We start from the raw sequence: 16,294 nt of genomic DNA, 5'->3' as shown, positions 1-16,294 counted from the left end.
AAGAGGATACTAGTATGCATTTCTTGCCATTGAGTTTTAAACTGTGGCTCTAGCACCAGTTATTGGTTTGTATTAGCCCTTCATGGAGGATATTAGTGTCTTAGGGGGATTCTATGACTGCTCCTAATTTGCAATCATTAGTGAACTTGGTCAGCTAGAGGCCCTCGACATTGTTCTTGACTTCAGAGAAGTAGATGGCAAAAAGAAGCAGACCCAGCACAGAACCCTGAGGGGCTCTGCTAATGACCAGACTCTTTGTGGAGGTGGACTCCCCTATCTTAAATTCCTGGTCCTATCTGAGACCCAGCTGGCTGTCCAGTGCCTAACATAGGGGCTTATTTCTAATTCCATGAGCTTGTTTACAATGCTTGAGTAGGGTATTGTATTAAATGCCTTGGCCAGGTCATGGTAGGCAGTATGTACTGTTTTGCACTTGTTCATTGCCTCGGTGACCTTCTTGTAGAAGTCCATCATTTTGAGTAGGTATGATCTGCCCTTGATGTAACCAAACTGGGTTAGATCCAGTGTCTGGAGATTTCCTATGTCATCATTAATCATTTCCACGATAATTCTTTCCATGAATTTGAATGTGAGATTAGTCAAACTTATGGGTCTGTAGTTACTGGGATCCATGCATTGATTACACTTGTGCAGAAGGATGACCATTGCAGTTCTCCATTTCTGTGGCAGGAAGTTTAACTTAGAATAGTTTATAAATGTTCATGGGGTTATCTGGGGTCCTGGGTTTAATTTTGATTTTAAAGAAGACCACTTTATGGTCAGACTTTACCAGAGGACATTACACTAGGGGTGGTGGTGCAGCATTCTCCCATGTTTGTGAGGTATATTTGCTCCCCTAGTGGAAATATGGACCTTCTGGTGTTTACAATGTCCAGGAATCTCTTGGACTGAAAGTAATGGGTGGTGTATGACTCATAATTTATAGTAGGGTAGTTAAAGTCACCCATTAATATGGTATCGGGTGAATGGTTTGCATCTCCAGCAAGTTTAAGTATGAGTTATGGGTTTCTTAGGGCATAGAGGGGAGACTTATAGCTTGCAAGGATATGGTATGGAGCTTTGCCTATGGTAATTTAGACATGGAGAAGCTTAACCATGTCATCTTGTTGGACTGGCCCTGTGGTGTGTTTGTTTTTAATGTAAATTGAGACACCTCCACCTTTAATCCCTCTCTGTGCAGTAGCTGGCCTAAATGGGTGGAAAGCATTGTAGCCTTGCATGTCCAGGGTGGTCTGCATGACTTTAAATCATGCCTCAGTAACTGTATAGATGTCTGCATTCTCCAGGTTGAGGAGATGTTGTAAGGAATGGAGTTGCTTGTTTAGACTCCTGGCATTGAGCAGTAAAACGTTTAGATTTCCTTGGGTTGGTTTTGCTATGTTGGGAGGAGTGACAGTTTAGCAATTTTAGCCAATACTCAAAAGCCTAGCGACAACAGGTGCAAACCATCCTTCGCAAAAGAGCATGATCTGTTGACATTATCCTCCCATGGTGACAAATAACGTACTTCCTTAGAGTGACACCAGAAACTAAGCCAATTATTGAAGTCAATCATATTCTGTTTGTATTGTGGCATTTTCCTTCGTGATGGTAGAATCAAAACAAAAACAAAGCAAAAAACAAACTGGTAAACACCCAGTATAGAGTTCCAAACAAAACAGTGCAAGAATAAAAAATGAAAGGAACTCACAAAGTGATGTGAAAAGCAAAGCTTTTGAGATAAAACTCTTCTTCAGTGCTTAAAATCAAACTAAAACACATTTTAATATATACACCACATGAACAAATTCAAACCAATAGACATGCAGCAACAATAAAATGGTTGTGGTAGAATACAATGGTGATGGTAGAATGCTACTTAATGCCGGTGTGGGACATGCCACCCAAGAGCCCCATCATATCTCTTTTCATACGGTCCAGGGAGGTACATCTCAGGTCATTTATACCTACATAGACTATGTCTGAGTCATATTTGTACTTGTGGTCCAATGACCTGAGAGCAAGCATAATCTGGCAGATACTGGCCACAGATATACAACTGACCATTACTTTCTCCTTACTCTGTCTGGTGAGTGAGACATCTGTGTGTCTCACAAAGAAGTATCCAATGGCTAAAATATTGGGTTGAGTGGTGTATTTTCTTATGGGCTTTGTAGATTAGGCTCTGTGAGATGTTGCTGTACGTGTTATGGTCAGTGTTGTTTTGGTGGAGCACTTTTGGAACTACTGAGGATATCTGAAGTAGAACCAAAGTCTGGGATGCCTTTGGGGTATTGGAATATTACTTTTAAGAGCCTCAGCATATGTGGGTCTGCATGTCTGATACATACTGTGTGTGGCAAGTGTAGTGTGAGCATTACTGACAACCTGACTGGTATTATGACTGCTTGCATGTGAGAGTTTTGCCTTTAGTGACAACATGTAAATCCATCTCTTACATACCTTATCAGTTTGTTTAAGAATTAATTGGTGTCAGTAAATACGACGCAATTACTACATTTACTCAGGATGTCCATATCCACCATGCTGGCTGTGGAGATAACAGGAAAGTTCTTATCCTTGGTTACTGGCCCTTTGTAGATAATCAGTAGGTTGTTGCAGGCTTATAGTCATAATGGGAGTATCTAATCCAAATACAAAGGGCAGTGCTTATCACTGTGAAAACTAGTTGCTCTGTTTGCAACAGAGTAAAGTCTGAGAGGTAGGCATAATGAGAAAATATTAGTTCAAGGTGCCTGCGTCTATACAGGGCACTGATAAAACCCCCTTGTTAGAAGCTCAGTTTTGTGCAAAAGCAGTACCTTTATAGAGACTCAGAACAATCAGTAAACAAGTGAAATGGTCCCTGGACAATCACAACTAAAACAATCTAAGTTTTCTTAACTGATTTGAAGCATGGAATTCGACCGGGCCACCTTCCATTGCCCCAGAGAGCAGCACTAACATTTCCAGAGTCCTAAATCACATTCCGGACTTAAAGTGCAAGAAATTACTTACTTAAACAATAAAGCTGACTAAAGGGCACAAATTCAACAAATTAAACATTATTCTAAACAGCAGACACAGTGAGAAGGCAGAGGTACAGAAAATACAGTTTTTAATGCAATGGTAAAAATACTTCACTCTAAAATTATTTAGAGTGTAAAACTTTACTCATAAAACACAAAAATAACAGTAGTACTTATATTCAACTTGAAAAGGTGTAGTTTAGTAGAGTAAAGTACTTAACCAGGGATGGACAGCACAAGATGTACTCTGAAGTCTCTCAAATCAGTGGTGTGGTTGCCAAGTGTGTATATGCTCTGAAGGAATGAGCCATGATTCACACAGATGCGACACCTTCACAGAGGTTCAGAATAACCAATGAACAAGACAAATGCCCCCTAGCCAATCATAACTAGCACAATCTAACATTTATTAAATTATTTACAGCAAAGAATTCAACCAGGCCACCCTGCACTGCCACCAGAGAGCAACACTATCCCTTTCAAGCTCTTAAATCACAAAATGGATCTGAAATACAAGAACTAACCAACTTAAACAATAAAACTGGCTAAAGTGTAGGAAATTAACAAATTCAACAAAAATGTATGTCTTGCGTAATCCGTTGATTAACATTAATGTCTTTTTGTAATCCATTGTTTAATATACACATCCTGTGTAATTCATTGTTTAACATGCATTTTCCTTGTAGTCCATTGTTTAACATACATGCCATGTGTGATCTATTGCTAAATACTGATGTCCTGTGTAATCCATTGTTTAACATATATGGTCTGTACAACCCATTATTTAACATAAATGTCTTGCATAATTGATTGTTTAACATACATGTCCTTTGCAATCTGTTGTTTAATGGTCATGTCCTGCCCTGCGTAATCTAGAATCAGATCGTGGTGAAATGGGGTCCTATGCAGAGTAATAAATTAGTCAACATCCAGTCATACCAACATCCCATTATATGGCATTATCTCACCAACTACCAAAAAAGAGCATGTACTAATATAGGTTTACAATCACAATTTCAAGTGAAGGTTCGGTGACCATGGGATGTCGAAGTACAGCTGGCTGAGTCCCGTGTTGCCAAACCTTCATTTGTGCGAGTCCCAGTTCAGCGAATGCACAGTGCATTCGCACATATGAGGTTGCTCTTATAACTAGAGATCATGGTACAACGGGGATTGGGAAATTTACCTTTTTCCCCACTGTAGTGCGAGCGCAGCCTCCCATGGGGGGGGGGGGGTGCAGGGAAATTGTCATGTCATGTGATGGGCAGTGTTGGACTGCAGTCTTTGGATATCGAGAAAGGTTGAATGTGTGTTTGCAACATTCTGACCTTCTCGACGTTCCGAGTTGAACTTCTTAGTCGATATTTAAGGTAGGAATTTATTTTGACTGTTGAATGTATGATAGTAAACCACTAATACATATATATATATATATATATATATATATATATATATACATACATATTATAGTAAAGGTTAATTTCTAGATTGGAACTCTCACCCTAGTAAATGTACAATCCCTAGAACCTATCCAAACTCACTTGGTGACCACCTTCCAACTTGCACCCACAGAAATACCACCTACCAACCTAAAACACACAACTTTTAAAACAACCTGACAAACCTGTTAGCATACATACTATTTTCTTCTTTACTTTTACAACAGTTGTAGAGATCTGGATTTAATTTAAAACATCTATTTCAAATTTTACATTAAAAAACATTGACAGCCATTTGCTTAACAATAGAGTCTCACATTAAAAACAGACTTAGTGTGAACAATAGTAAGCTTCTCTTCAAATGAAACTCATAGTCTTCACCACCATCATCATCACCCTCTTTTCCCAGTTTTTCCACATGGGATTGGGATGTTGCGTCAACTGTCACCATCTCTCTCAATTCAGTGCCTGTCACCTGTCTTCTCTCACACAACATATCCATGTCTTTGCTGGATGCCCTCATTTCCTTTTACCTTCTTCCTGTCTATCCTAGATCCTCTTCAACAGATTGTTTTCTGTTTTCCTGCACAGGTGCCAGAACCACTGCAATCTACTCTCTTTGACCTTCTCTGTAACTGGAGCTACTTGGGCTTCTGCTCTGATGTCTCCATTTCCTCATCGGTCCCACAGTGAACATCTACCACCTGTGATAGGCACTTCATCAACATCACCTCCAGCTTTCTCAACTGATGTGCCTTGGCTGCCCAGATTTCTGTACCATACAGTAGAACTGGTTGCACCACTGTTTTGTACACCTTCCTTTTCATCTTCTTTGCCTTTCTACAATCTCACACTATTCCTAACATTCCGTGCCAATTGGCTGCAGCCCCTCTGCTTCTAGCTTTGACCTCCTCATTCAGACTTCCCTTCCCCTCAACCAACCCTGACCCTGCTCACCTGTTCCACTATTTTCCCTTCTGTCTCAATTCTCAGTTCTTCTGATTCCCCTCATTTGCTACCATTACAGCTGCCTTATCTGTACTCGGTTTCATCCTGTGTTACTTCAGTTTTACATTCCATTCCCCTATCATTCGTTCATTGTTTGTCTGTAATGCCACATCATTTTCATAAAGCAGCTTTGTTGCACTGTCTCTTCCATCCTATTTGCTTATGTAGTCTATCGCCAGTATGAATAGCAGTGGGCTCAGAACTGAATCCTGGTGCACACCAACTGCCACTGGAAACCCCTTTGTGAGACCAAACACTGTTCGTACTTGAGTCATTTGGTCTTTGTACACAGCCTGCACTAATTCTTCATAGGTTCATAGGTTCATAGGTTCATACCAGGCTATCTGCCCTAGGGCATTTATAAGCCTAGCCAGAGTGTGTATGGCTTTCGCCACCCATTTTAAATTAATTTTGCTATGCCCTTTTTCGAGGTTAGTATACTGCGCTTCTGTCTAACAGTGACACAGAAGTGATACCCGGGGTAAACCTACGATCTCCCATCCACTCATCAAGATTCCTCCTGAAGAGAGTCAATGAGGGACTCTGCCTAACCTGGACTGGGATTTTATTCCAGAGTGAAGGGAGCCTCTGGGTTATGAATCTGTCCCTCCAGCATGTCCTATTTATTTCAGTGCTGAGGTTTAAGTCCCTCGAGCGTGTAGCTCGATGGGATTTGGATTTTCTGAGGTGCAGCATGTCCATTAATTCCGTGTTGGACATGGCTTTATAAGTCAGGCACAGATCGCCTCTGAGCAGGCGGTATGCCACTGAGTAGAGCTGGAGTTTCTTTAACCGGGCAGCATACGGCATCTGTTTGAGCCCCTTGATCTCTTGGTGAGGTACTTTTGGGGTCTTTCCAGTTGCTGCAGGTGTCTGGTAAGGTACATCCCAAAAGGGGCATTGTACTCAATTATGGGCCTGATGAGGGATGAGTAAAGAGGCACGATGACCTCCCCTGATCTAGATGTGAATCCCTTCATGATTAGGTGGGCTATATAAAATGTTTTTCTAACCACTTTGGCCACGTGGTTGTCAAATGAGAGATTACTATCAACTTGGGTCCCCAGGTCCCTAATTACTTCTTTTGTACTTAATGGATTACCACCTATGTGGTAATTTGTGGGCACTTTGTTTTTGCCAAAGGAGATGACTATACACTTTTTGGCATTTAGCTTGAGGCCATGGCTCTGGCACCAGTTGTCTGTTTTTATGAGGCCCTTTTGGAGGATGCTTGTGTCAGCTGGAGAGTCTATTATAGTGCCCAGTTTGCAGTCATCTGCGAACTTGGTCAGCCACAGTCCTTCCATGTTGGCCTGTACCTCCGAGAAATATATACCGAACAAGAGAGGTCCCAAGACTGAGCCTTGTGGGACGCCACTTGTAACTGGTTTGGAGTCTGACATGGCTCCAGCTATTCTAACTATGTGGGTTCTGTCCTTGAGCCAGTTTGCAACCCATCTAGTGACATAGGGGTTTATATTTAAGCTGGTGAGCTTATCTATAATTCCCGAGTGGGGTATTGTATCGAAGGCTTTTGCGAGGTCCAGGTAGGCTGTGTGGACCACCTTCCCCTTGTCAATGGCCTTGGTGACTGTTTCAAAGAAATTGACCAGGTTTAAAAGGCAGGATCTGCCCTTAACAAAGCCGAACTGGGTAGGATCCAGTGTCTGTAGGTCCCCAATATCTTTATTTATAAGGTCCATGATGATCCTTTCCATAGCTTTGCAGACCAAGCTAGTGAGACTTATGGGGCGATAGTTTCCAGGATCCATTGAGGCACCACCTTTGTGGAGAGGGACCACTGTTGCTGTACGCCACTCTTTGGGTACATATCCTGTAGTAAGGCTGAGATTGAACAGTAGTTTTAGGTTTGGGTTTAGCTCTTCTTGGAGTTCATGTAGGACGCAGCCCGGGACATCGTCTGGTCCCATTGATGCTGTGTTTCTTGCTTTGGAGAGGGCAGCTCTTACCTGAGCATCTGAGATGTCAGGGCGCAGCACTCTGCTGGGATAGATATTAGCCCTTTTGGTGGGGAGGGGGGGGGAGAAGTTTGCGCTGAACCTGTCAGCTAGGATGTTGGCAATGTCTGTGGGTTTGGTGTATTTTTGTCATTTTGGACTAATTCTGAGCATATCTGGGAATTCCCACCCAGGTTCCTAACATAACTAAAGAAAGCCTTGTGATTATCCTTAGTGTCCTGTGCAATTTTTCTCTCGAAGCTGGCCTTAGACGATTTTATGAGTGCCCATAGTTTTTTGCTAATACTGATCAGAGATGCCTTCCCTTTTGGGATTTTGCTCTGTCATGTAGTAGCTTCCTCCTTCTATTGTATAGTTTGTTTATGGCTGGGGTCCACCAGACAGGACGTCTGCCTTTGGAGGATTGGGTCTTGGTTTTATTTGGGATTGCATGATCCATGCATTCCTGAAGGTGTTCATAGAATGCGTTTATAAAGGATTTTGTGGTCTGGGCAGATATCCAGAGGCCCGGGGGCTTTGAAGGATTCCACCTCGGTTTTGAGGAGTGAGAAATTTGCTTTAGAGAAGTTTTTCACTGTGGTTTTCTGGGCATGGGGTGGGGTCGGGATGTGAATATCCAGTGAGATTAGTTTATGGTCTGATCTTACCAGTGAGGGATACACTTCTGGTCTGGAGCATAGAGTCCCCATGTTGGTGATGATCAGGTCCAGTATGTTTTCCCCTCTTGTGGGAGTGGTAACAAGTTGTTCCATAGCATTTGAGTTTATAAATTCTAGGAACCTTTGGGCTAGGGTGTTGGAGCTAGAGTAATGCTCCCAGTCTATGGTTGGGTAGTTGAAGTCACCCAATATAATGGTGTTTGGAGAGACCTTCATATTTTCCAGTGTTCTCAGGAAGGCCGAGTGGGGTTCCTGGGTTTGGGAGGGTGGTCTGTAGCAGGCTATAAACTGGAAGGCAGTTTTACCCACTGTAAGTTGCACATGGATAGTCTCTGATGCTTCGTGCTGTGCCACCAACCTGGAGGTGTGGATATCTTTGACGAATATTGATACTCCCCCTCCTTTTGTGGTTCGGTCAAAGTTTTGGGGCCGAAAAGCATGGTATGAGGTATAACCTGGTAGTGCTGGGGTGCTCTTGAGAGCCTTGAACCAGGTTTCTGTTACTGCACAGATATCGATGTTCTCCATGCTAAGGAGAGTTTCGAAAGTGCATCTTGAGGTTTAGACTTCTGGCGTTGAGTAGCATTACTCTTAGTTTCTTATCCCTTGTGATACCTATGGAGGTGGGTTTGTCTTTTGAGCCTTGCCTAATAAAGGCACTATGGGGGTAGCAAGAGCCTTTGCCAATATCCGAAAGCCCAGGGGTGACAGGTGCAAGCCGTCCCTAGCGAAGCATCGTGGCTTGTCGAGCATGTCATCCCAGGCTGACAGGCATTGGATCCCCTTTGAATGACACCAATACTTAAGCCAATTGTTGAAATTGATAATCTTGTCTTCATACTGTGGCATCATTCTTGGTGAGGGTAAGATGCTACTCAAGGTCAGGGTCATACCGGCCTGGGCTAGAGTATTTCTGCAACTTTGAAGCATCATTAGTCAAAACAAAGCTTTTTTTGGGACCTCGACATATCCTTTCTTTAAGTCTGGGAATACCCATTTGGACTCTTTCCTCATGTACAGCTTCTTTTCAGTTCTCTGTCTCACTGCAAATATTGGGTTGGTTGTGCTGCATCTTGACCTGAATCCAAACTAATCATCTCCCATCTAACTTTCTGTTACTCTGTGTATTCTGCATATTAATTTATTAATTACTCTCTAAAAAATGTTCATGTAGTATGACATATGTTTGATACCCCTAAATTGCCCTCAGTTGTGAATGTCCCCTTTCTTCCAGTACACAGTGGCATTAGTATGCTTATTCGCTAGTCATCTTGGATATGCCATTCACTCCATACTGCTATAAGTACCTTCTAGAGACATTTCTCCCCTAATTCACCGAACATGTTGTTCATATCTGCCGTGACCTCAGCTAAGCCTGCTGTTTCCCTGACTTAATTTTCCATTGTGCTGTTATTACTTCTTCTAGGGTGGGCTCCTCTTCTTATTTCTTTGTAGGCTATTTCTGGGGCAGTACAGCTTCTTTAGGGATTTCTTCATTCAAAAGCTGCTGAAAGAATTCCTTCCATCTGACGATGTTGGACTGGTGAGCAGGTTGTTGCTGGCATCCCTTATGAAGGGTGTCTGCTGACTATCTTTTTCATATTTCTTCTCTTTGCCTTACAGCCTGATAAGTTTCTTTGTGCCATCTAAGTCACCTTATAGAATACGGTCAAGGGCTCTGATGCCTTGCTCTTTGCTTTTACAACTGGTTTCTTAGGATCTTATTGAAAATGCATCTGGCAGCCCTTTAAACTATAAGATATGTGATAGGATTCAGTCAAATAGCATATAGTAAAGCACTAATTAGTGACTATCTAAAGGGAAGCAGCTCATTAACAGCTCATAGCCTTACTCATCTGCATTAACTATGGGATAGACTATTGTAGCTCAACACAGTGCATTTCATATCCATGTCCCTGGAAAAAAAAAAAAAAAAAACAAGTGAAATTAAAAAGTATTCATAGTTAAATTAACATTAAACTTGTAGACTTCACAGACTCTGGTTGATTCATAGCCAAATAAGAAACACACTTTCAACAGTCAATAAAACAAGGAAGCCAAAGTTGCAGTTGAAGAACATTATTCATATGATGATGCTCCTTTTTACAATTGATTCATTTCTTTACACCACAACTACAAGAAATCATTTTTCTGAAGGGCTTGAGATCCAAAACAGGCATCTGTTATTATTTGGTGACTGCAGCCCAGAACAAGTTTTATGAGGAATAGGTAACAAATAGGAGGGAAAAGGCAAGGACAGTTGAAAACTCTGCCTTCAATAGTGAATCCCCTCCCCACACATACACATCAGTTTCTGACACCTGGATAGCTGGACACTTCAATTATGTGCTTGAGATCAAGTGAACGAATAAATTCAGAAATAATGGGCCAAAAATGTATCTCAGTTTACTGCTGTTGGAACCATACAGCGTAATCCACTGTAATTACCCTCTGTCCTCTCATCTTCTTAGCTCAAGAATAAGAGACATAGATCCAACAATCAAGAAAAAAAAAAAAAATTTTTTGCTTATATATTTATAAAATGGCTAGAATAACAAATTCTGCAATAGCAGGCATTTTCTAAAGGATCGAAAGTCTGAAATTCAAACACCTGTCATTATTTAATGACTGCAATCCACAACAATTTGCAAGAAAGCAGTAAAGTTTACAAGGAACAGACCAAAATACCTTTCAACTTCTTTGCTCAAGAATTCTAGGGAAAGCCAAAAATTCTTGGGAACAAAGACCTCAAAGGGGACATATTTCAAATATTATTCTCCTTTTATCTGTTTGTTAACTAGGTAAGCCCACAGGACTAATTTGAGTTTCCAGAAGACTGTTACTTTTATCTGAGCTGTTGCACTGAGCAGAATCTGATGATTTGAGTCCTAGGAAATCATGTTCATTGATTCAGCTGAGCAGAATGGCAATCTTTTTAATGTTTTATGATTGGGCCTCTCATCAAACACTGGGCTCTAGGTAGCTGCATAGGTTGCCTTATACTGGATCCAGCCTTGTGGTAATTAATTGTTTAACTCATTCAAGTCTATAGTATCTGTTTTGTATACCTTCTGTTAACACCCAGTAATGGTGTCCAGATGTTGTTTGGATCTTGCTGCTTTAACTAAGTGACTTACTAGTTAATAATAGGCAGTATTCAAAAGGGCAAGAAGTAATTAAAAAACTGACATTACTACTGTTAAGGTAGGATATTTTATAGTAGAGCGCTCTATGGCATACATTTTCTGAACCTAAACTACTAACTGTTCTATTTCACCTTTCTCCCCTGACTCCCTCTGCATTGCTCACCTAAATATTCGTAGCATCAACAACAAAATCACACAACTTCATGCCTTAATTGATTTCTATGCCTTTGACATTCTTTGTCTCACTGAAACCTGGCTCAAGCCTAGTACCAAAGACAACGAATTTACTCCCCCTGGCTATAGCACCTTAAGACATGATTGTCTTAATAAAAAGGGCGGGGGAGTAGCCCTTTTATACAAATCCCACCTTCAGGTAGCCTTAGTGGACTCCTTGCCCCCCTCCCTACCTAATGCTGAAATACTGTGCTCCAAGCTCCAAGTTAATAAAACCAAGGCTATATATATCATTTGTTCCTACATCCCTCCAGGAAACAACATCAACACACTAGAAAATATCCTAAGCTGATTCTCCACTAACTTTCCACAAGAAACTATAATCTTAGGGGACTTCAACATTGATTGGAACTCCTGCATATCTCCCAAACCCTCCATTCACCTTAATCTCTTTAACTTTCACCAAACCATTAACTCCCCCACTAGAATACACAAAGCAACCCACAAACAAACCATTCTAAATTGGATACTAATTAACAACAACCCCCTCTCCTATAAAACTGGAATACTCCCTGACAATATCAGTGACCATCTCCTGACCTTTATCTCTAAACAAAAATACAACAACCTCAAGCAAACTACCTACCGTACCATACACAATAAAACAGATTTTAACCTAGCATCCTTTCAAAATGAACTCAAAGAATACAACTGGTCAAATCTAAAATACCTCCCAATAGACGAAGCAGTAACCCATTTCAACAATACCTTCCTACAAATTCTACACCATCATGCCCCACCCCGCCTAATTAGACTAAGCTCTAAGGCAGCCCCATGGCTCTCAAAAACTACAAAACAAAATATGCGAGCCAGAAATAAATTATGGACTAAATGGAGATCCACAAAAAACCCTACAGACCATCAGAACTTCAAACACCTGAGAAACTCAACAAAGAAACTTATCTATCTTGATAAAAAAAACTACCACTTTAAATATCAACAACACCAAAACCAAAACCCCAAACAATTTTGGTCAGGAATAAACAAACTTCTACATCCAGGGAATACCAAAACCCCTACCCCAGCTAGCCTATCTCAAAGCCAACCCGACATAATAGCCAACACTTTCAATGACTTCTTCTCTCAAACAGTCGCCTCTCTGGCAAACACCATGACTCCTCCCCTATCCCTCCAAAAAACCCATACCCAAAACAGCACCCCCATACTAAAGTTCAATACTGTCTCCACAACCTATATACGTAAATTATTATCTAAACTCAAACCTTGCACCCTTCTGCTGACAAGCTACCAGCGAATATCTTCAACTAGCTGCTACCGAACTAGCCTACCCAGTCTCCATCTTAATAAACAGAACTATAACTGAATCCAAAATCCCTTCCTGTTGGAAAATCTCCCATATCATTCCTCCATAAAGGAGGTAACTCTAACGAACTCTCAAATTTTCGACCTATTGCCCTTCTATCTCCACTATCCAAAATAATGGAACGCTGCATACACCAACAGCTCTTACATCATCTCTTGAATAGCAACTTGCTTGTAGACTCACAACATGGTTTTAGACCCTACCACAGTACTTCTACTGCCCTTCTCTCCTTCACTGACACAATAAACAAAAATCGTAACAACAACCTGTTCTCCTCTGCACTATTCTTAGACCTCTCGAAAGCATTCGATATGGTCAACCATCAACTTCTCCTCCACACTTTAGAATCCCTGTCACTTGACTCACTGGCTCTACAGTGGTTTGATTCTTACCTGACAAATCGAAAACAAGCAGTCCTTTGGGACAGCCATCTTTCCTCTCAACTCCCAGTTAACATAGGCGTCCCACAAGGGTCCATCTTAGGTCCCCTACTTTTCTCTATATTCATAAATAACCTACCCACTTCCCTCCCTACATCCACTTGTATACAGTATGCTGATGATTCTACTCTCATCTGCTCTGCTTCATCCCCAGTAGAACTTCACTCCTCTACTCAATTGGTTTTCACAGCAGCAGAAAATGGTTTCAACATATCTGTCTCCTCCTAAATCCCAAAAACCAAACTTCTACTCTTCACCCCAACCCTTAAATCCACTCCAATCACTTTTTCCATCATGTCCTGCAATGGCACTATCATCAAGCCTGACCATTCCACAAAACTGCTAGGTGTCACCATAGACAATCAGCTAAACTTTGACTTACACGTTGATTTAACTATCAAGACAGTAAATAAAAAGATAGGAGCCCTTTACAGACTTAAGCCCTTTCTGACTGCAACATCCCGAGTATCTCTTGCCCAAACTCACCTCATCTCCACACTTCTGTATGCCTCTCCCTCCTTTATCAACCTTTCTAAAGCTAACCTTCAGAAACTTAACTTAGCCTACCACAGCATTGCCAGATTTGCAACTGGCTCTCCTTTCCGTACTCATCACTGTCTTAACTTAAAGAAACTCAACTGGCTTGAACTTCCAAACCTAATACTCCTGCAGCAATTTGTCATCACTTTTAAAATTCTAAATTACCCCTCCAACACACCCATACTGAAAAACCTTATCACACCTTATAAAAATCTTACTTCACTTCGTTCAGCCAACAAGCTCCTAGTAACTACTATCAAATCTCATAATAAAGCAGGTGACTCCTTATTTGCAAACGCTATCGGATCATATTGGAATAAACTTCCCACTGAACTTACTTCCCTAGCCTCATGTCACCTTTTCAAAAAACAGATTAGAATTCATTTGCAAGATCACTGGCTATGCCCATGCTTGAATCCTGACTGATAACTGTTACACTACCTGCTCTCATAGTAAACTCTGGATTTTAAATTGTATCTTGCTTTTTGTAATGTTTGTATCTTTTCTGCTCTAGTGATCTTTTTAAAAATATAAACTTTCTAGTATAATAGTGGAGCTTTCCTCCTCAGCCCTCTGCAAAAAATATACATGTATCTAGCCTCTCAAGCCTGGTAATACTGTATAATCGATTTTACTTTGTTTTCTTTTGTCATCTTTGATTGATTATTGTTTTATTTACATTTTATTAGTAGTATCTTTTTAATGTGTAAACTTATAGCATGATAGTGGAGCTTTTCTCCTTGGGCCTCTGCTGAAAATGGACATGTATCCAGCCAGACTAGCCCGGTTAACAAATGTAAAATAAATAAATAAATAATTATTGGCTGACTGTAATCTTTAGTAACTTATCAGAAAAATTGAGTTAAGGAAGATGTGGTAGTGCAGAGGATTTAGTCTCTAAGTCTTTAATGAGCTGCTTCCTATAGTCAATGGTACAGGTTTTGAATCTTTCTTCCTCTCTTTGCCTACTGTATGATCAAGCCATTTAACCAGGCATTGCTCCTGAGTCCTGGTTAAAAAACTAGAGAGAAAAAAAAAAAAAAATATATATATATATATATATATATATATATATATATATATACAAGAGTGTGTGTGTGTGTCTGTGTGTGTGTGTGTGCGTGTATAAATAAATAAGGATAAGAACTGTGATTATAGACACAGAGTGAGAGAGAAAGATAGATCTATATATCTATATCTAATCTATCTATCTATACATTGCAAAAAATATATAAGGAAAATTTTGAGATATTCATATGCCATTTTCAGAACAAAATTCTTGGGCATTACTGACTCTTCCAAGTAAAGCAGAACTGTCTGTTCTAAGTAAATTAGAACTAATTTGCAACACAAGCATTAAAGAAAAAAATTAAGCTTTCTGGGCATTACTGACTGGTGTCGGTGGTGAGTGCGCACACACACACACACACACACACACATATACACACTCACACACACACACACACACACACACACACACACACACACACACACACACACACACACATGTGCTTTCTATATAATTTTTACTTACTAAAATTTTGGTACCCAGTCAAGACCTCACTGTACTTGTTTCCTCTCCTCATTACTTTGTTTCTTCTACTGTATCTGCTTTATTCAAGCTGCTGAACAGAGAGCAGCTGGGAATTTGAGTTCCAGGAAGTCAGTTACTCTGATGTGAGTGGCTTAGCTGATCAAAATGGTAGCCATTTTTTTAAGATTTATGGACAGGGCCCCAACAAGCACCAGACTCTAGGGCACCTTGTATTCAAACTGATACTGGTTTAATCTATTGTTTAACATTCATGCCTTGTATAATCCATTGTTTAATATTCATATCCTGTGTAATCCACTGTTTAATGCTCATGGCCAGCATAATCCTTATTTAATGTTCATGACCTGTGTAATCTCATGGCTTAATTGTCATGGCCTGTGTAATCCATTGTTTGATGTTCATGACCTGTGTAATCTCATTGCTTAATGCTCATGGCCTGCGTAATCCATTGTTTAATGTCCATGTCCTGTGCTGCACACTGAAGTGCTGCTCTTAAGGGGTCCATAGAGAAAAAGCCCTGGGCTAGTCTGGAACTGATCCATCTTATCCTCTCAATACAATGCAGTAAGTAATAACTGTTTATCTGTTCATGAAAGTGCTTGTTGTCATATTAACCAATGTGTATTTGTTGCTGCCAAGGCGGAGATTATGAGTAATCCAAGTGGACCAGTTTATGTGCATACCTACCACCTTGCAAAAACCTGAAGCAGGAAAACACAGTTTGCCTTATTCTATTCCACCCATATAATGAGTAAGAATCATTCCTGATAATGATTTGGATGTCCAAAATTGTGAGATTTTGAAGCTGCAAAAGTATGTCTTTTTAAAGTACTTTTTGCAAGGCTGCACCCCACATGCATCCCCATATGGGTGCTTTGCCCCCACTCTAACTACTTTTATTTATGTGACTTGTGAGGTCAATATATCTTAGAAAAAAGGGC

The 16,294-nt window shown here is 40.6% G+C and overlaps 1 protein-coding gene across 2 annotated transcripts in view; it reads right to left on the bottom strand.

Moving 5' to 3' along the window:
- FAM189A2 (family with sequence similarity 189 member A2) overlaps window positions 1–16,294 on the bottom strand; it is a 1,031,909-nt gene that overhangs the window by 256,049 nt on the left and 759,566 nt on the right. The window lies entirely within an intron of this gene.

Source organism: Protopterus annectens, chromosome 2.part2 (assembly GCF_019279795.1).
Source record: "Protopterus annectens isolate FY-2018-M chromosome 2.part2, PAN1.0, whole genome shotgun sequence".
Classification (NCBI taxonomy): domain Eukaryota; kingdom Metazoa; phylum Chordata; order Ceratodontiformes; family Protopteridae; genus Protopterus; species Protopterus annectens.
The sequence above is the reverse complement of the archived record's forward strand: the minus strand, read 5'-3'. Positions and strand labels throughout refer to the sequence as shown.